General features: G+C 32.3%; 1 protein-coding gene across 9 annotated transcripts in view; it reads right to left on the bottom strand.

The window, feature by feature from the left end:
• The window catches only part of LOC126756386 (myocyte-specific enhancer factor 2), a 236,369-nt gene that overhangs the window by 39,917 nt on the left and 174,069 nt on the right, over positions 1 to 22,383 (bottom strand). For 8 of the 9 annotated variants that reach the window (XM_050469425.1, XM_050469427.1, XM_050469423.1 and 5 more), the window contains exon 5: positions 4,675 to 4,835. The gene's annotated coding sequence lies outside the window, so the exon portion shown is untranslated. Of the gene's footprint in view, positions 1 to 4,674; positions 4,836 to 21,277; positions 21,550 to 22,383 lie in introns of those variants that run through there. The other variant, XM_050469422.1, reaches the window with a different exon arrangement.

The raw sequence follows: 22,383 nt of genomic DNA, 5'->3' as shown, positions 1-22,383 counted from the left end.
ATGGAAAACTTTCACATTTGACAAGATATATTCACGAAATTTGGTATATATTATTTTCTAAGGCAACAATGTAATCTCCGAAGAAATTGTTCAGATCGGTTAACTATAGCATATAGCTGCCATACAAACTGAACACACAGTTACTAACAGAAATGCACCTGTGATGGGTATTTAGCTTCGGTGCAACCGAAGTTAACGTTTTTTCTTGTCTTTGTTCAGTTTATGTAGCAGCTATATGCTATAGTGATCCGATCTGGGAAATTTCTACAGATATTGTGGCATTGCTTAAGAAAAAATTTGTGTGAAATTTCCTGAGGATAAATCGTCAAATAAAATAGTTTTCCATACAAAAATTTAATTTTGTTTATTTGGTTTGTATGGCAGCTATATGCTATAGTAAAACGATATTTAAAAAAACAACAATTTTCTTTAAAAAAATTGTAGCTCAAACAAGCTGTTGTTTAACAGGCACACAAAATTGAAAATTATGTCAAGCCAGCCTCTAAAGCTAATTGGACGCTTTATACCTGCACACTTCACCACACACGACGATTATAGTGTATTGGTATGTGTAAGCGCGCATGCAGTTGACTGTATGAGTGCAGCTGAGCAAACGTTTGGCCTGGGGTCACAACTTGACTTGGTTTGCTGGCTTATAGTGATTAGCACCTACCATTAATTGCAACTACAAAAGCAATACTAGTTTTCTCGCATACTTCCAACGAAAGTCACGAAGCAGACACATACAATGCACACATGATGAAAGAAAAAAAAAAAAACAACAAGGATGATTGTCGAGCATTTGTAAGGCATGGAAATTGCGGTCATTCGAAATGAAAATGAAAGTAAATGCCTGCAAAGGAACTGAAGAAAGCCCACCCTACAAAAACAAAAAAAAAATGATAAAATATAAAGTAAAAATTGTGCCAACAGCAAAGCGTACGTGTCTAGAAGATTTCTAATTACGCACAGCAGTTGTGGCACAAACCAATGCCCACTTGAGCACATTTCCTGTCACGTCGACGCGCGCACAATGACAAATTATGAAACAATATGCATGTAAAGGTGGTTAAAAGTACGCGCCCGAAGCAACCAAAATGCCGCCAAGTGCTGAAGCAGATGTGGCAAGTGCTTCTGAAGACATTTGGGAAGGAAGTACGCACACAAACACACAAACAGAAAGTGTGTTGGTGCCAAATCAGGTGAAGCAGTTGTCATTTGTGGCGAATATAAACACATTTATGTACCATATGTGTGCGTGTGTGTGAGTTTGTCTATATATATGCATATGTGTTTGTTTTGCATTTGTATTGCGGTCGAGTGCACCGCGCATAGCACTTGAACACCAACGAGCCGCCCGAAAAATGCAGGCCAATCGTCAGTGCATACACGGCGTATGAGTAACTTTTATTTGGCTTGTTGAATTTCACATTTGAATGTGGCGTTGCCAACTGCATCGAGCTGTCTTAACTAGATGACTGACTTACTCTTTAAGTGAGTGTGTGACGCATGAGCAATTTTAATGGCCAAATACTCGCTGTTAAGGCACAGTTAGTGAAGTACAATAACAACAACAATGGGAGCAAAAGCATCACTGCAAGTAGATTTGTGGACAGGAAACATCTTCAATTTTTCAGTTTTCAATCATTTACAATTTTGTTTTTGTTATTTTTGCAATTTTTTCAATAAATTTGACAGCTAACAGCATACAACAGACAAAAAGCACATCACCAATTAATGCTTCTGAGCATCTAAACTTGATCTATGCTATGTGTGTAAGTAAATAGCAGAATATACTGCTATATACTTAGCTTTAAGGAAGTCATATAAATGCTAAACTAATTGTATGCCAGGAAAATCGTTTCATATAAGCGGTTGAGCAAGATAAAACAATAAAAAAAAATGCGACAAAGGCGTTGCATAGTTATTCTTTAGAGAAAATTGAAGTTTTCCCAAGTTTTTTTTTCGAATTCAAGATGTTTACGGGACGATAAAAAAGTTTGAAGATGAGGAACTGGAAAACTTAGCCGATGAAGAATATAAAACAAGAACTGTTCGCAGAAACTTTGGAAGTCACTCAAGCAGCCATTTCAAGCCGTTCAAAAGCAGCCGGATACCTTACAAGACACAGATATTGGGTGACATATTAATTGAAGCCAAGATACGCTGAAAGACGATGTCGGAAATTTATGACGTCAAAAATTATATGTGCAATCTGGCCAACCAACCAAATCAACAGCTAAGCCACATAAATAGCAAAGCCACATATCCATGCTCTATACTTGGTGGTATCAGAGAGTTGCCCTCTAGTATGAGCTTCTAAAACCAGCTGAGACCAGTAATGGTTAACGCTACCGACAACCAATCATGAAATTGAAGTGAGTTCTGCCGAAAAATGTACGGAATCTGCGACGTTATGCTGCAAGACCGGTTAAAGCTATTCGGAAAACAGCGGCTGAGAAGTTTTATCTCACCTGCCTTATAGCCTGGAACTTGCGCTTGCTGACTACCATTTTTCTACAGTCAATGCAGAACGCTCTCACTGCATTACGGTTCACATACGAAGAGGGTATCAAAAATACTATTGATTCATAGTTGGCCACCAAGCCAGCGGAGTTCTTTTGGAATGTTATCCACAAATTGCCAGAAAGATGAGAAAATCTTTTAACAGCAGTTGGGCAACACTTTGAATAATACGATTGTGCATGTTTTTCTTCAGCACCAAATGTGCAAAGACATCAACGAAAAACGCTGGGCAAGCGCGCATCAGAATTGAGGCCAGTAAGATTCTGCTAATGGTGTACTGGAAACCAGTCGCCATAATTTTTTGGCTGCACAGGTTCAGTTGAGAGGAGCTCCTGATTCGTGCCCGAACCTGACTCCGAACATAAACTCCCATAAGAGCTTGTGTCAATCCTCGCATAGCCACCCTGCTTGCATAGTTAATCACGGGGTTCATAATACACCGCAACAACAACAAAAACCCAGCAAAAAGAACAACAAAATAAAGATGGCCAAGACGAAGAATACGGGACCATCTTCCGTAAAACTAGTAGAATCTATATCCCCTCTACTCACCGTCACTCCGAAAACAACCCGACCAAACTGGAGAAAAGACAGCCTCGAGAAAAACTCCGCTCACAAAAGCACCATCAGAAAAACAAGGAGAAGGAAGCGCACCCCAGTTGCCACCATAGAGGATCTCAAAACTCACCGAAACAAGAATACATCACCCAAATGAGACGGACAGTAAACTAATCGCTAGAGGAGTGCAAGAGTATCGTGCAAATAATGAAGTTGGCTATGACAAAACAGAACAACGTGAGCATGGATGTTAAGAACGGAAAGGCACAGCTAGACGAACTCTTTGACGTAATCAAGCGTTACCGTAGAAACTGGTTCATCGCAGAAAATGAGAAAAGAAGACGGGTGCATCTAAGCATAACAACCACCGAGTCAATAACTTCGAAGCGACGTGCGACAAACCCTGTGGAGCCACGAAACGAACAAGCGGCCAGTGGCAAAAAGTTTGGCCTAAAGAAACAAGGAATACCCACGCCAACGGAGGAACGGTGGACGAAGCACATAAAAATACAAAAGGGAGACCACAAGAGAGGAATATAGGTGCAAGTCAGAGAGCAAATAATAGGCGCAAACGACGATCACAGGCCGTGATCATAAAGTCAGCAAAAAGTAAGAGGTACGCCGAGCTCTTCAAGAATATGCGTAGCAATGTAAATTTTAAAGAAGCAGAGGTTAAACTCTTAAATGACTTTAGAGACGGCTCAATTCGTAAAAGGAAATATCTTCATTAGTCTCCAAGGCGCCCACACGTATTCAAGCGGCACAAATGGCACACGCTACTTATGCTAACTGCCAGCGTTGCTAATAAACACCTATGCACACACACACGCACTTGTTTGCATATTTTCAAAGCGAAAGTGGAGGAGGCGACACACTTTGTAGAATAACTAAGTGTTTCCACACAAATTCACAAGAAATGTTAGTAAAGCGCATAAGCATATTCAACAATCGGCATTTTATCGAAATACAGGCAAACACTTGTGCCTGTGTGTGTTTATTGTGTGAGTGTGTGTGCGCGTGCTTGCATTTCTTATTTGTCTAGCGTAGCGATTGCTCGACAAATCGGCAAATGGCGGCAAATACCGCGACGACAGGCAAATTAAAGCTGTGGAGAAGCATATAGAGATGCATATATATACTCATATAGGTATATATGTATATCAACATGCTAATGTAGATATGTATATCAGTATACTAATGTATATTTATATACATATATGTATAATATACATTGTATATACATATATATGTTTACTTGCTATTGCCATTGGAGACATGCAGCGTCGCTGTTTGGGAGTTACGTGGTTGTGTTTACTTAAAAGTGTAGTAGTTGTTGTTATTACCATCTATAAGACAGCTCATTTGTGCGCATCTTGCCAACATAGAAATATTTCCCGGAAGCCGCTTAAATGCTTTGCTGCTGAGTTTTCTCCAGCCGCCATCTTTCATTGTTGCCAGTGGCAACAAGTCTTTATAGAAATATATATATGTATATGTCGATATATGTATATGTATATGTATATGTATATATGAATATTATATAAAAATTATAATAATGGCGCCTTGTGCGGCAACAACTCGAGCACTTACCGCTTTTTGTGGCAGCGTGTGTTGGAAAGCGTACTCCTGACGCGCCAATGCCTTTTGCTGCGGCCACAAAGAGTGCAGGCGTTAAGCTTTCTTGCTGGCTTGCTGCAAATGTAGCTGTGATTGTATGTGTGTTGCTTCGTTGGTATGTGTGTTTAAAACAGCTGCAAAGAAAAAAAAGCCGGAATTAATTTCAAGTATTAAAAAAAAGAAGAAAATACAACAAAAAACAGAAATATTCCTAATTAAGCGCTAAATAACAAGTCAACGCTAAGTCATAATCGGAATGTACATTTTTTTTAATGATTTTTAATTTTTTTTAACTATTTTTATTTTGATTAATTTTTTTTTTCTGATAGCATTTTTTTTATATTTTCTTAATTTTTTTGTATGTTTTTATTTCGATAACTTTTTTTCTTTCGATAAAAAAATTCGATTGATTTTGTCGATTATATTTTTTTCCGATAAATTTTTTTCTTGTACTTTATTTATTTTTTTGTATGTTTTTATTTCGATATTTTTTTTATTTCGATTAAAAAAAAATTATCGAAAACATTTTTATCGAATTTTATCGAAACATTTTTTCTTATATGTTATTTATTATTTTTTTTGTATATTTTTTTATTGCGATACAATTCTTTTATATTCCCATTAAAATTTTATTTTTCGATAAATTTCTTTTATTTCGATAGAAAAAAATTTTTATATTTTTTTTCCTGACTGCTAAAAAAAATTCTCTTAAAAATTACACCGAAAAAATGTGTGTAGTATATTACACATTTTTATTGAACTTGTCACTGCGCTGCCAATGAGCGCCTGCAATTGCCAGCAAAAGTGTGCAAATTAGCCAGCAAACTGGTTTCATACTTTTCCTCCGCACCCAGCCCGCCGTGCGCAAATAAATTAGTGCAATTGCATTAAAAGCTCGTTGGTTTAACTTAAATTAAATTTAATTTTTTTCTCGCACTTTTTACTTTTCCTCATTGCGGCGGATGAATGAACCCTGTTGCCAAATATTAAGCGCGTCTGTCATTAAAGTCGATAACAAACAAAAAAATATAATAACAAAAAAGTAAATGTAACAAAAACCGGACGCCATTAAAGTTTGCTTAAAATCATCATTAGCACTTTTGCCTGGTTGTTGTTATTGTTACTGTGCTGCTCCCAAATTCTTCATAAGCAAAAAATGTCAAACGCAGCTGCACTTCCCTTTCGTTAGGACCGAAAAATGTACGCAACCCGTTTGGTCAGTGTCAAAGTCAATGTTTCAAAGTTGTTTGTTACGATTTGTTGGTGCTTCTTTGTCATCTTCTTCTGCTTCTTCTTCTTGGCTGTCTCTGGCATTGCGTGTGCGCGGCGAATTGCTTTTAAAATCATAAATAATCCATTTATTGCTGTCAATGCAAATGCACCTGATGATTATGGCAGCGCGCCACAGCCCAGCGTGAATATTTGTCACACACTCAAACACATACAAACATACAACTTTACATACAAACTGCTAACAGACATAAGTATGGTTAGCAGGGTGTGGATTTCAGTCTTATGACTTTGAAATGGAAAGCAATGGTTTTATTTTTAAGTTTTATTACTGTTTACTGATATTAAACTACAACAAGAAAATACAATATAAAAATTATTTGGAGAAAATAAGATTTTTACTGAAAAAATCTTTAGGAAAAATTTAATTAATTTAATGCGAATATGAAATTTAATTTTACTAAAACGATTTATTTTTGCAAAAAAAAATTTTTTTATATTTTATTAAAAAAAAAAAAAAAATAAAAATATTAAAAAAAAAAAAAAAATAAAAAATATTTTTTTTTTAACTTATTTTTGATTCTTTTAAATTTGTTTTATTAAATTAAATATTTAAACTAAGAAACAATAACTTAACCTTAAAAAACAAAAACATATTTCAACAAAAAAAAAAATTAATAAATCATAAACTATCACAACAAGAAAATAGAATACCCTTCAGAAATATGTACATATAGAGGTTTCTATACAAGAACGTACGTGTTCGAGTGAGTAGGGGAACTCCACAAGATAGAGCGGATACAGTGAAATATCTAGAGCTCATCCTGGATAGGAAGCTTTCATGGAAGCCGAGTAGAAGGAGGAGCCATTGGCAAAAGGTGGGGTCTCTCAACGAATGTGCTTTTCTGGCTCTACGACACCATGAGGGCTCTAGAAAAGACTACACTTGTAAAGAACCTCGGGAGCTTTCAACGGGCAACGCTCATCAGCATGTGTGGTGCACTGAGGCCCACTCCAACTATGGCACTTAACGCATGCACATAGTGCCCATAGACATCGTCGGAAGGTGTATGGCAGCGAAAGCTGCTATCAGAGTCAGAGAATTTAGATTCTTAAAAGAGCACGTGTCTGAACACTCGGATATCCTCACACACTTTGACTTCATACCGGATTACTTGGATCACGGAGTCGTCAAACCAAGTTCTGGCGGCTCATTCTCTTTCCATATTTCGGTGAGGGAGTTGTGGCTGGGAAGAAGCCTTTGGAGGAGAGGGGCAGTGAGCTTTTTTACGGGTGGGTTAAAGCTTGGAGGGATGGTTGATGGAGTAGTTTACTATCGGGAGCTATATATCGACTCCAGCTTCAGACTTCCTGACTATTGCAGTGTCACACAAGCCGAGGTTGCAGCCTTTAAGGTAACTAGAACCGCTATCGGTAGAATGGGGTCGGTGCTGCCGTATCGTCTTGTGTTCTACCACTAGATTGCTAGGCTTCGCGGAAGCTTGTCCAGCTCTGAGTCACCAGCGGTACGTGCGCTATGGCAAAAGCCTTTTGTCCCAAGATTGACAACAAGGGATCTAGTGATCGGAGTCGGAGTATGAGGAAAACGACAGTATGGGATGAGTTGGAAACAACTCAACACATCTTTCCTGACTGTCCCGCGTTTGGAAGGACAAGATGTAAGCGCTTGGAAGGCATACCTTTAGACATCCACTGGCGGTGTGCAAATTTATAAGTTCAAACACAGAAGTTCTTCTTTACTACAAATAGCAGTCCACGTGCGATCTCTCTTTATCAGCCATCGAACCTAACCTAACCTAACCTAACTTATACAAGAACTTGATTTTGATTGTTCAGCTTGTATGACAGCTATATGGTATTGTGACTAGATCGGAGCATTTATTCGGAGATTACACCTTAGACAATAATTCTTGCCAAATTTCGTGAAGATATCTCTTTAAACAAAAGTCCTTTCCATAAAAGCACTTCAGTTCGATCGTTCAGTTTGTATGGCAGTTATATGATATAGCAGTCCAATCTGGAAAATTTGCGCTGATATTACGCGATATTAAAACTAATAAGAGCAAAAAATTTCTTCAAAAAAATATTAGTGACAACCCATGATTGCTACTAATTCTTATTCACATAATTTCATGTCTCAATACACCGAATGCCGTGAGGTCCAAGACTTTTGCACTTACGCAACACGATAACAACAAAACACAAATAAAGAAAATATAATTTAAATAAGAAAGCAATAAACATAACTTATGCCGTAGAAGACAGCTGATAACTGCGAGCAAGAGAGTAAACTCAACTCATAAAAGTAGCGAGTAAAGCTTATGCTTCCGTCTTGTCGCACAAAACTTCCGGAAAGTTGTGATACCATTAAAATAATCTCACTTACAACAAACAAAAAGGTGAAATGCTGACAACACCGAAGTGGGATGCAGAGTGAGACGACTTGGGCGAACAAAGAAAAACTTTCGACAGATTGACAAGTGACATCTTGAATTGGCAGCATATTTCTGCAAGAATAAGTGAAGAAGAAAACAAGAAAGAGATAACAGGGTGAACGAAAAGAGACCATTATATGCAAAAAGAAAGCCATTTTTCGTAGCCCCTCAAGTGACTTGAGATGCAGTGCGTGTATTGTGTCATAAATGTCGAGAAGTAATTGATTTATAAGCCGTCTGCTTGGACTAATGAGCGAGCAGGCTGTGGGTTTTTTATAAGAAATGGATTATACGTTAGTTTTACACCGAAAAAAACAAATGCTGGTGACTTGACATCGAAAATTAAGTTATTTTAGAGAAAAAAGTCTGCAAATACACGATTTGAAAAAAAAATTAACACAGTTTTGATATTGCTATGAGAGCCATAGACATGGAAGGTGAGATATATTTGCACCAAGTGGTTATAAAATAAAGAAATAATCTCTACAAGAAATTTAAATACTAAGCAATACGTACGAAGTCAGGAACAAGGCACCAGTGAAACAATGGAGCATCCCTTGAGCACTTGTCCCGCACTGGCAGCACAGTATGAGACACTGCAAGAGGTATCGATAGTAAGGCTTCAGAGTACATTAAAATTCGTGTCAAGTGCAGGCATCCTAAAGGATGACTACTCCTTATGGACTTCGTAACGGAACTCCGTCTGGCATTGCAAAGCATAAAAACTGCTCTATGCGTGCCTCATTAGCCTACCATACTAAGCAAACCTAATACTAATGAAAGGGCTGACACCCATCGGTTAGGTTAATTAGACGAAAATCGCACCTGTATTGTTATAATGTTGTCCTTTTATGAAAATTCAAGGTTTGGTGCGAAAAGCACTGTGACCTATTTACTCCCGTTAGTTCTTTTCCTGTCATTTTGTTTTTCCCAGTGCCTGTTTTGAGCTTCCAATTTGATGACATGTGGTCTGGTCATATGTCCACTTTTTTACTAATGTGAACATTTCAGCTTAGAAATGGATTATATGTTGTCGTGTTCGAACTTATAAATTAACAAAACGCTTAGTGGCCAATACAAATTTGCACAGCCGTTTAATTTTACACCGAGATGAAAAACAAATGCTGGTGACTTGACACAAGAGGATACGGGACCACCAACCCGGTCCCATTCGACCGATAGCGGTTCCAGGGTGCCTTTCCTTGCTAGTTCACTAGCTGTGCAATTTTCTGCGATTCCGCTATGGCCCGGCAGCCATACCAGTCTGTAAATGAGTTCAAAGCTAATATCGTCGCTCTGCTATGCGAATGAATGTTCAGTTCTCTGAAGGAGGCTGCACTCCGGAGCACCAGATCTACTGCTACTTTAATGGCTGCAACCTCGGCTTGGAAGACCCTGCAATAGTCCGGAATTCTTTGATATAGAGCTTCTGACAGTAAACCCCTCCACCAACCTTATACCCAAGCTTTGATTCATCTCCTCCAACCTTCTTCCACCCACAACTTCCTCGGTATATAGGCAGAGAAGGAGCCGCCAGAATTCGGTTTGGCGACTGCATGATCTAAATGATCCCGTATAAATTCATAGTGTGTGAGGATATCCAAGTGTTCAGATACGTGTTCTTTTAAGAACCCAGATTCTCAGAGTTTGATAGATGCTTTCGCAGCCACAGTGTCTCTTGACAGACTTACTTGATTCTTGTAGTCATTGGAGGCACATTGTATCACTGGAGTGTGTCCAATAGATGGCGCTGCTGTCGACATATTGTTACTAACTTAAAATGTAGGCCAGTATGAACCTTTTTTGGTATTTTGGCTTTTAGAACTTATTCAGCAAATGAGCACTTTCTGAACTTAGGATAACGATAGCTGAATAAGTGCTGGAAGCAAAAGCGCAGGAAAAAGTTTCTAACAAGTGGAACTCTAAAGGATCTAGACTAAGCTGTTATTATTAATATTTTTCTACTTTCACTGTTTACAGTTTGAGTTCGCTAGCTTGCAACTTAGCGATAATATAACTAGAATTGCAACTATGCGAAGGACAAATTCTTTTAAACAAAAAAGTCATAAGAAGTTATTGAAATGTGCATAACTGTGAGCAGTTGTTGTTGCTTGACTATTTCTTATTATTATCTCGACTCTATTTCATTATAATTCCCTTTGTATGATTAAATATTAATGCTGTTTCTTTCCTGATTGCTCGAGCTTGTCATGTGTGGTTCTTCAACTTTTTGTTTGAATTGTTTTCGAACCTTTTTTACGCACTCGCTTGGCCGAACCGACCACACGACATTTGCCTGACAACGACTTGATTTCTGCGTAAAGTTCAAAGATAAACGAACTGTGGCACTGCGTCTGCGGCTTAGCGGCTCAGCTGTGCGTTTGCCTCACTCCCCGGCGAAACGCTAAGCGGCTGTTGGCGCGTGATTAAGTGCTGCACCAGAAAACCTGCACATAAGCGCTGTGTGGTTTTGGTGACAAATTTGCTCGAAATGTCACACTAATCAATTTCCCGTTAATTTAACTCATTTGGATTTCATTTAATTAGAGTGTTTTTTACTGTTTTGTTTTTGTTTTGGTTTGCTGTTAATGTGCCTCGCATGGCGAGGTCAACGGAGGTCTTACAGGTGTCTGAGTTGAAAAGCACCGCACGGAAGTTGAAATCGATTAAGGGCGAGCAGGTGTTGAGCAGTTATTGTAAATTGTGTATCATGAACTTAAAATCTTACAAGCCATATTACTCAATTTTAAATATTTTATTTTTTTTTTAATACCCACATGTGTCGAAGAGTTTTTACAGATTTAAAATATTTTCGAAACATTTTTTCATACTCAAAAATTAAATTTTTAAAATTTTGAAAATTAAAATTAAAAATTAAAATTAAAAAATTTAATTTTTTTTAAAATATTTTCGAAACATTTTTTCATACTCAAACATTAAATTTTTAACATTTTGAAAATTCAAAAAAAAAATTAGTTTTTAAAATAAAAAAGTTTAAATTTTTTTTTCAAATTATAATTAATAAAAAATAAATAATTTTTTTAAATTAAAATTCAAGAAGATTAATTTTTACAATTAATATTCAAAAAAAAATTTAAATAAGAATATTAAATAATTAAAATTAAAAAAAATTTAATTTTTAAAAAATTAAAAAATTTAAATTTAATTTTTTTTTTCAAATTATAATTAATAAAAAATAAATAATTTTTTTAGATTAAAATTCAAGAAGATTAATTTTTAAAATTAATATTCAAAAAAAAATCTAAATAAAAAAAATTAAATAATTAAAATTAAAAAAAAAATAAATTTTTTTGTATAGATTTTTCAAGTCTTTATATTTCTAATACGCTAGTTTCTAAAATTGTATTTTTTTGAGATTTGTTTCCATTTAATATATTCTTTCCTAGATATTATTAAGCTTTATTTCCTTTTACCCAAACAAATTCCAAACTTTCCTTTTATTATACATTTCTATATTTGCAATAATTTACTCAAAAATTGTGCTCCCATAGAGCAGAAATAAGGGTAAGTTATTTGAACAAAACGAAAATAAAATAAAACTTATTCAAAACTAGTTATTTCAGTGCACAATTCTTTTGAATATTTCCCATAATAATTTCCAGTCATTCTAATGCAATCTAATATTAATACTAAGCGCAAAAATGTAGGCAACATTTTTGTTGAACATTTTCGTATATTGGAAATTCTCAAATATTAATAATGATCGCCAAGAGGTAGGCAAGGTTTTTTTTAACATTTCAGTATACGGGAAAATTTCTATTATAATCTAAACGCCGAAAGGTAGGCAACATTTTTATTTAACATTTCGTTATACTGGAAATTTTCTAATTTTAATACTATGCGCTTTGTTTCACATTTTATAATACTGGAATTTTTCTGATATTAATACTAATCGCCGAAAGGTAGCCAACTCTTTTTGTTTAACTATTGGGTATATCGGAAATTTTCTAATTTTAATGCTAAGCGCCGATATGTAGCCAATGTTTTTGTTTTACGTTTTGGTATACTAAAATTTTTCTAATATTAATACTAAGCGCCGAAAGGTAGGCAATAGTTGTGCAATGCTTAAAATTTTTGGATTGGCCATGTTTTTTTCTAAGGAAAGTTTTTTCAATAATTTATTCTTACAGTGGACTTTCTATACAATAAGTGTACAATAGAGCTTAGGTCGCGGTGCAATCATCATTTATTTATCTATCTATACCATAATAAAATCTTTTTTTTAATGAACTATTGTTTCTCTGAAGAATTAGCAAGATCAATACATGCACCCAAAATTTAATGATCTTAAAAATTATGGCCAAATAGTTTAAAAAAATTTAAGAAATAAACAGTTCTAGACTGTAAGCGGCATTAGCAAATTTAGAGACGCCATGCAGTATTTCCTTAAATATGTTTTAAAAAGCATTTTCTGAATTTTAAAGTAAATTTACAGAGACTTACATACTTTCAAATAAATGCGCCGAAATGTAGGCAACAATGAAAGTAGTAAACATTCAATTCTAGAATGTAAGCAGCAACACATTTCGTCTCCAAAATTGAGCAATCAATTTAAAAAAATTATAATAATTTCATAAATTCATAAAAAAGTTGAATGACCAATATATTGAGGGGAGAAACAAGCTCCAGAAGAGATACAGAACTATTATAAATATATATTTCTTTAACATCTTTGCACAGTAAGCTGAACTGTGAGAATAAATTCTTAGAAAATTGTACAGCAAATGGGTCTATAAATCTTCAAGCATATTATTAACTAATATTGCAGAAAAATTAGAACTCTTTATAACCACTTAAATCACAACAAAAAATTAGTGTCGAAGCAACGCAAGCAACTAGATCTGACCTCACCTAATCGAAATTCGTTAAGCACGCATTTAGTTTGACGCAACACCCGCGAAGACATACGACATAAATCAATGAGTAGCAGCGCTATGTATACGTTTAGACTTTGAAGAGAACCGGAGAGCGCACTTTCTGTAAATTCCACTAAATCTTACTATTAGGCCTTATTTTATTATTAAAAAGTATTAAATTCTTATCGACAAATGCCAGTTTAGTCACTGATAAGAACACATGCTTGCAAGTCTATGACAGAGCAGCACGCAAAGTTCTCACTGATAATCAGTCAAGTTTAGAATGAGTGTTTTTTGAGTGTATGAAAAATACTCAGCAGCTACGAATGAATATCGGTGTGATTCAGCGGGTAATTTTGCGCGACTGGATCTTGGTTAGAGAGGTAGGTGCTCATTAGAAGAATGAATGCACATATTTTATGCTTATGTATACGGGTTGAGGTAGTGTTGATCAATTCAAGATAACCCGAAAAAAATATAATGTGTTATACTTATTTGGTTTGGTATTTATCTATGTACATAGGTGTAATAGGTATACACCATATATTTGTATGTGTATATCTATAATAGCAGGTGCAAATGAATGCAGGTGTAGGCCGATACAATCAGTCTGGAGTATTCAATAATAATAAAAGGGGAAAGTGGAAGAAATTAAATTAACACTCCAGATTACATTGTCGCAAATCTTAAGATCCCATAAAGACTAATGGCTTTTGTGCGATAAAATGGGTACAGGAGAACTCAAACATTGATAAAAAAGGAAAGATATTCAAATTAAAGGCAACCACAACAAGTAAGGCAGGGCTAAGTTCAGGTGTAATTGAAGATTTTATACTCTGCAAAGATGGCAAGAGAGCTCGACATCTCCGTCGAGTCCGTTCGAATGATTTTGATGAATATTTTGAGTATGAAACGCGTTCTTGTTCAACTCGTCCTTATAAATCTGATTTTTTTTTCAAAAAGAGTACCGTAAACGGGTCTCTTTGGACATGCTTGCTCGTGGTAATGCCGATCGCACATTCATGGCGAGCGTTATAACTGCCAATGAGACATGGGTTTATGAGTTTGACATGCAAGCAAGCCGAAACCAAAAAACCACACCTTTGTGAGACATTTGGGTGAGAACATTTGTCGAAATCGGCCGGAATTGTGGAAGAATAATTCATGGATTTTAGACGACGACAGTGCACCATTGCATTTGGAAGCGATTTTCCCCATTTTTGACATTTTAATTTCAAAAAACGATGCTCTCTGACATTTACTAAGGTTCCATACAGAGTGACCGATACTTTCGGTAATAAGTCAAACATACATAGGCACTGAGCTCCACATATTCGATAACTGAGAACTTGAAAAGTTATGCTCTGATTTCGACTAATTTTGGACGTGAAAATGCATACTTCAAATACATATTATGGTATATGGTATATGGCAAGTTTGATTTCGATAACTAAAAAGTTTCATAAAAATGAAAATAATATTTTATTTTATAAATTAAAACAAAAAAAAATATTTTTTATAAAACTGAAATTATTTTATTTTATAAATTTTATAAATAAATAAAAAATATTTTTTATAAAACTAAAATTTTATAAAATTGAAAAAAAAAAATATTTTATGAATTTAAAAAAAAATTTATAAAACTAGAAAATTTTATAAAATTGAGAACAATTATTTTAATTATGATATATTATCAAATAAATTTAAATTAAATTTGCAAAATAATTTTTAATTTCATTAATCGTAATTTTAGTAAAAATTAAAAAATAAAAAAAAATTGCAATAATTAATAAACTACGCTACCACTGTTGGGCGATAAGCGCCTCTGCGTGTCACACCTACACATACATATGCGTTTATGCGCTTACAACAGCCACAAATCAAGAAAAAATACAGTAACAAGCCAAATTCCGCACACACACACAAACTATTATCAGCCGAAGTCACGTTAGCTTGTTTATGTGTGTGTGTGTGTGTGTGAACGTGCGAATCTATCTCTCGTCGCATAGCCAAAAAATTCAGTGGCACACGTTGTGGTCGCATGAGACGCAGACGGCGGCAGCACTTGATTTGCGCTGCTGATAATAGCCGTTATCACCGATGAGTATTATTTACTACATGCACACATACATGCATACGTGACCACATATTATTAGTATGTATGTATGTATGTATGTATATATGCAAAAATATAAGCACACAACTAATGTGGCTAACAAATCTGCAAAGTGAACTTTAGCAAGGCGATTAAGCGTTTTGCAAAGGCGCTTTTCTCCAGTTGTCAGCTTGCATGCATGCATGAGTATGTTTGATGTTTAGCTTTCTTTAGCAGCCACTTATCGGCTTAAGCTGTTAAGACGAGTCATAAGACACACAAACAAGCTGCACATGGCACCTCTTATGCTGGGTGTCTGCTTGAGGAGTGAGATCAACAGGGCTTATCAAAATCTGCGCCTTAAACTTTGCGTGTGTGTGTGTGGCAGTGGAAGCATTATCTGCTGAGCTTGTAGTTGTTGTTGTTGGTTTTTTCCTTTCACATTATTATTATTGCTTTGATAACCGCAATTGTTGTTGTTGTTGTTGTTGTGCGAGATGTTGTTTTTGTTTTTATTGTTTGTGTTGTTGCATTGTTATTGTTTTTGTCTTCATATACATAGGTGGTGTTGTGCTTGTTTTGCATATGTTGTTGTTGTTTTTGTACGTGTTGTTGTTTTTGTTTTTATTGCATGCCTTGTTGTATTTTAGTTGTTTTTGTATATTTGTTGTTGTTTCCTACTTTGTTTTCGGTATTTGTTGTTGTTGTTGTTTTTAATGTGTTGTTATTGCAATTGTCACTGCACGTTATTCTAAAATCTTTATTAGTTGTTAATTTTGATATTTTCTTGCTGTTGTTGTTGTAGTTGTGGCTTTATTTTAGATTACTTGTATATTGTATTTTCGTTTCTTGCTCTTGTACTAACTGTTGTATTATCTAAACATGTGTATGTATGTATTCTAACTTTTATAGCAGGTCATTATAGTAATTACTTATTGGTGTTGTTGTTCTTTGCTTCTCTCAATAGCATTTTACATATTTTCGCACATTTTGCTTGCCTTTATGGTTGTTGTTATATTTGCTTTTACTTTCATTTTCAACATTTTAGCTGGCATTGCTTTTGTTGCTTTTTTTTGGTTTTTTGTTGATAAGATAGTGACGAGCTACAACAACAACACAAGCGGGCTAGTCAGCACATACATATACATACATACATACATATGAAGTATATACACACACACACATGCCTACACATGTATTATTTCATGAATGTGTGGGTGTTTTAGTTTTGTAATTATTTGTTCTTACGAGCGCCTACGTCTCTTCGGTTGCCTGAGTGTGTGTGACTGTGTTCGATACAATCTCAGTGTGCATAACCTTGGCTTTGCCCATAGTTATCAGTCAGCTAACTGATGTCATAAAAAAAGTGAATTTATTTCGGTATTTCTTACAATTATTTTTAGTAATATTTTTTGCAATTTAAATTTAAATTTTATTATTTATAAATAAACAATTTGTTATTATTCATAAATATGGGAAATATGAAAGCTCACAATGCTGCTGTCAATAGCTTTGTAAAAGTCAAATATTAAGAACTGGGGCATGAATGTGAGTCACTTGGCTCACCGAAAGCTACTCAAATTGCATAATGTTTACTGGATTTCTTTATAAATTTTCTGGATTTCCCCTTAATCAAGAGTTTAGTGACTCGCACTTAATGAATAAAAACTCATTCAATTAATTTTCGATAACAAAGTCTAAGAACTAATGATTTTCCAACCTATTTCAGGTCACTCTACAGACCTACTATGGTGCATTTAAGTGAAGTTCTTGGAATTTTGTTACGAAATTTGAGTTAAAGATATATAATCGCATAATAAACCATAATAATATATCGATTTGCCTCCGTCAAGAGAAATTTGCAAAATTTTCTTGAACAGAAGTGCTCAAAAATAATCAAATGAGCAATATTTCATTGCAGAAAATATGTTTTGAATAAATAAGCTTTCTTAAGTATTGCTTCAACGATTTATTTCGACATGAAATTCATTTTGGAAATCCAATTTTCCTTCATTCGAACCCTAAAAAAGTTTTTCAACTGAGGTGTATTTAATTACTTGAATATACAAAGGTATTTAAACGACCTAGACAGCCAATTAGTACAATTTCATAGACGTGAACTCGTAAGCATTGATTGATCGATTGACTTTATTATTAAAATCGTCAATAGTTCCTTTGAAAAAAGTTATGGCAAAAATTATGGTACGGTTATTATAGCAAAAACTTTTAAAAATAATTTAAATTAAAAAACTCAAAACAAGTGGTAAAAGTAACAGTAAATAATTCTAAGAAAAATTATAGCAAAAAATTATGGCAAAAATTACAATAAAATAATTTTAGTAAAAATTGCTAACAAAGACTAACCTAATAAATTCAAAATATAGCATCATAATTTCAGCACAAAAGTGTGTGCTAAAATTATTATAAAATAATTATAGTACAAAGTTGTAATATAAAATAATTTTAAAAAAATTAAAAAGGTGAAAATTACAGTGAAAATTAAAAAAAGTGATTGTAAAAAATTATGGTAAAAACTATAGTATTATAATTTCAGCATAAAAGTAATTGCAAATATTATGATTAAATAATTATAATAAAAAATTATTTAAAGAAATTGTAAAAAGTACAGTAAAAAATTATGGTAAAAAATTATGGTAAAAAAATGCTTTTAAAAAATTATGATAAAATAACTGTAGAAAAAGATTTGAAAAATCCAAAAATATAACAAACATGTAAAAGCAAAAACTATGGACAAATAATTTTTGCAAAAAAATATAATGAAAAATAATTAAATTTTTTTTTTAAATTTGCTAACAATTTTTGCAGCAAAAATTGTTTTAAAATAAGTATGGTAAAAATTTCAATAAAACTAAAAAAAATGGTAAAAATTATAACAAAATATTATTACAAAACTATAGTACTTTCTTGCTATAGTTTTGTAATAATATTTTGTTATAATTTTTACCATTTTTTTTTATTGGATTTTTTATAAAAAAATTAGAGTAGAAAATTATTTAAAAAATAATTCAAAAAATGGTAAAAAATACAGTAACAAAGTGATTGTAAAACATTATAAAAAAGTATGGTAAAACAACTGCAGTAAAATATAGCAAATATGTGAAAGCAAAAATTATGGCAAAATAATTTTAGCAAAAAATATTATGAAAAATAATTTAAGCAATCATAAAACAAATGTTAGAAATTATAGCACAAAAGTGGTAGCAAAAATTATGGTAAAATAAGTATGGTAAAAATAATTTTTTTTTTAAATTATAGTAAAACATTATTACAAAATTGTAGCATAAAAGTGATTGTAAAATTTATGGTAAATAATAATAGTAAATATTATAATAAAACTTTAACAAAATCAAAATGTAGCAAAAAATTATAGCAAAATATTGTAAAAATTTATAGCAAAATTTTAGTACAATAATTATAGGAAAAAAGTAAAGTATAAACTTATAATAAAAAATAATTTAAAAACTCAAAATTTAGTCAAATTATCGTACAAAATCCAAATAGATTTATTTTACTGATAGAATGGCATTTCTAATAAACCTGGTTGCACTTAAACGAACTTTTAATTTTACTTAAATTTTGATTTTGTTTTTCAAAGACGAAATTATAAAAGAAAACTGAATAAAAAATTATATTATGGCAACATAGCGCACAAAGAGAAGAATAACTAAGTCCACTAAGACCGAAAAATTTGAAAAATTAATTTAAATTGAAAATTAATTAAGTGGTTATCGCTGAAGATTGGCTAAAACATAATTCAGAACAAACTTACAAGCAAACAGAACATAAACTAAGCCCTATACAACTAAACTCTCTACAACTGGAAATCAGTTGAATAATCAATATCACTCACCTCCAAATAATTTAACAAACGATAAAATCTCACACAAAACTTTCAAAACTATTTCAGTTTGAGAATAACTTAAAACTTGAATTGAGTAACCGTAATTGATAAAGACAACAAATCAGATAACACAATGGCAAACCGATTAGCACTAGAGTGTAAAGAAGCGCTGAGTGTAGGTGGAGATAGCGATGAATGCTGTCTATCATAACATGAGAAAGAGTAAATAAACATAATTTTCAAAATTTACGAAGAGAGTGCCACAGGTGTATTTTTTGTACCAAAATAATGTGGGCTGGTAACAGTAGCATATTTTTATAAAAAAAAAAACAGGAGAAACGTTGGAAAACGAGCGCAAAGATATGGAACTTTTGACATAGCTTCAATTTTTTAGCAAACTCAACTTAAGCGTTTTTAAATGTGCCAAATACGCTGCACTGATTGAAGTCATAATGAAGTGACACATGAAGCTTGTGAACTCACAAGCGTCGCATGCAAAAGGTCTTGGCTTATCAGCTGGAGACTTGGGTGTGAAATGAGAGAAATGCGAGCTACGAAGGCGCGGCGATGAATAAAGTTGAAGGAAAAGAAGAACGCTACAATTTAAAGATTGAAATGCATATTTAGATTGCAAAAATATAAACAAGGAAGTGAAAAACCGTTTTCGTATTGTTGCCGCTGCGAAATATTGCCCAGAAAAATGATTAAAAATTAAAACAAAGATGCAACGACTTTTTTCTTAAATTGCAATTTTTTATAATAAAATTACAAAAAATAATAATAAAAACTAAAATACCGATATACCTATTTTAAACCATTTAAACTTAAAAATATTAAAAATAAATTAAAATTTTAGGAAAAAAGTTATCGTAAAAAAGGGTACATCAAAAATTATGGTAAACCGAAAAGGTTTGAAAAATTATTTTAAAACTAAAAAAATGATAAAACTTACAGTAAAAATTAAAACAAAAAATTATAGCAACAAATTATAGCAACAAAATATAGCAAAAAAAATATAACAAAAATTAGATATAATAAATGATTTTATTTAAAGTGAAGACAAAAACTAACTTAATAGATTTCAAATTATAGCAAAAATTATAGCATTATAATTTCAGCTAAAAAGTGATGGCAAAACTTATGATAAAATAATTATAGTAGAAAATCAAAATAAAATATAATTTAAAAATAAAAAAAGTTTAAAATTGCAGTTAAAAATTATAGTAAAAAAGTTTTATAAATTATAGTAAAAATTATGGTAAAATAATTGTAATAAAAAATTTTAAAAATTCAAAAAAAAAAAGAAAAACGTGAAAGCTAAAATTATGGTAAAATAATTCTTGTAAAAAATATAATGAAAATAATTAAAAAAATGCAAAAAAAAAATTTCAAAATTATAGCACACTTTCAATTCAGTGTTTTCCATGAAGTAGCCATTTGATCACATTGCGATGAGTACCATTAGAAAGCGTGATCAGCTCTGCTTCTATTGTTTTTTTCTCCGTCATTTGTAATATCATTTTCGAGATGCTTCGAATCAAAGAGCACATGCGTAGGCGAATTACTGCACCGAAAAAAGCATTTCATACAGAAAGCTGGCTGGTTTAAAGTCAGTGTATATGGTGTGAAAAATATTAAAATAAGCGTAGAAATAATTTAAAAATTTATAAAAAAAAAAACAAACGATTCCCAAAAAGTTAACGATTTGAAATAAAAATAAAATAAGTAAAAAATGTTGGCCTTAAAACAAGGTCCGTACGCGATTTGGCGAAAAAAGCAAAACCGTTGAGTGCATTATAATGACGATGAAATAATATGTAAAAATGGACTCAAAACATTACCAGGTTCCCAAAAATGGTGCTGTCGACCAGTCAGTGTCAAAAAAATAATCAAATTTGGCAAGAAAATACTGATTCGCCAGTCTGCTGTTTATTTTCGGTATAGTCCTTAATTCACTATTCTTCTAATAATATACATATGTATGTATATGGCTATATTTCAAAAAAAATTTTTTTTTCACTAAAAATTAATTCAAATTAATTATTTGTTTACTTACAGCAAATTGCAAAATTTTCGTAAGTTTCTCTCCACTCAAGCACTATATGTCTGCTGCAACTTATTTTGCTGAATTTCCTGTTGTTGTTGTTTATTTAATTATTTTTCACTCACTGCTTTTAGTTGTAAGTTTTTCAAAAGTTTGATTTCACTTCAAAAAATTGAGAAATGCTTATTTTTTGCGTTTCACAAAGTCTACAAAATTCAGCATACAAATATCACCACACGAATTCGGAGAGTTTTCAAAAAACGGTTTTTTCTTTAGTTTATATTTTATGGTAAATGTTTATCAAAAATGTTTAAAATCTGCAGTATATTTTAAAGTTGATTAAAACCTGTTTTGAAAAATTTTATTAAAATTAAATTCGAGATTGTGCACAGAATTAAAAACTGAAAACATTTTTTGCATTGAAAAAATAAAAGCGTTTTAAAAATATTTTAATAAAATTATTATATTTTAAATTTTAATAGCAAAAAAAATATTTTTTTTTATTTCTTTTTTTATTATTTCCTCATAAAATGAAATGTATATATTTATTAATCACTTTTTAAATTTTTATTAAACAAATTATTTTTCACATAATTTATTATAATTTTTTTTTTAATTGTTTGCATTATGTGTATTTACGAAATATTTTTTTTGACTACAATTTTTTATTTCTTTTCACCTTTTGCTTTTATTTAACGAGCATATGTAATAAGTTTGTTGTTATTTTTATAATTTTTATATTTACTGTCAAATTTTTAATATAAATTTTTTGCTTTTTTGACGTCGTTATTGTTGCAATTAAAAAAAGTCTGACTAAAATTTAATTTTTAATATAATAAAAATTTATAAATCTTATGCTGGTTTTAAATTTAAAAAAACAATTTAAAATTATAATTTTTTAAATTTTAGTTTTTTAATAAAGTTTCTTTATCTTTTTTCCAAAAAATAGGATTTTCTAATTAATAAAATTTTTAAAATCACAATTGGTTTAAGTTTATCATGTTTTTTATTTTTTCTTTTCTTTCATTGCATTTTTCAAACAATCTGAATTTTAGTTAATACAATTTTTAACCTCATTTTTTTTTAAATTTGAAATTTGATTAACTCTTTTCTTCAAT

This window comes from Bactrocera neohumeralis, chromosome 4 (genome assembly GCF_024586455.1).
Source record: "Bactrocera neohumeralis isolate Rockhampton chromosome 4, APGP_CSIRO_Bneo_wtdbg2-racon-allhic-juicebox.fasta_v2, whole genome shotgun sequence".
Lineage (NCBI taxonomy): Eukaryota > Metazoa > Arthropoda > Insecta > Diptera > Tephritidae > Bactrocera > Bactrocera neohumeralis.
The sequence above is the reverse complement of the archived record's forward strand: the minus strand, read 5'-3'. Positions and strand labels throughout refer to the sequence as shown.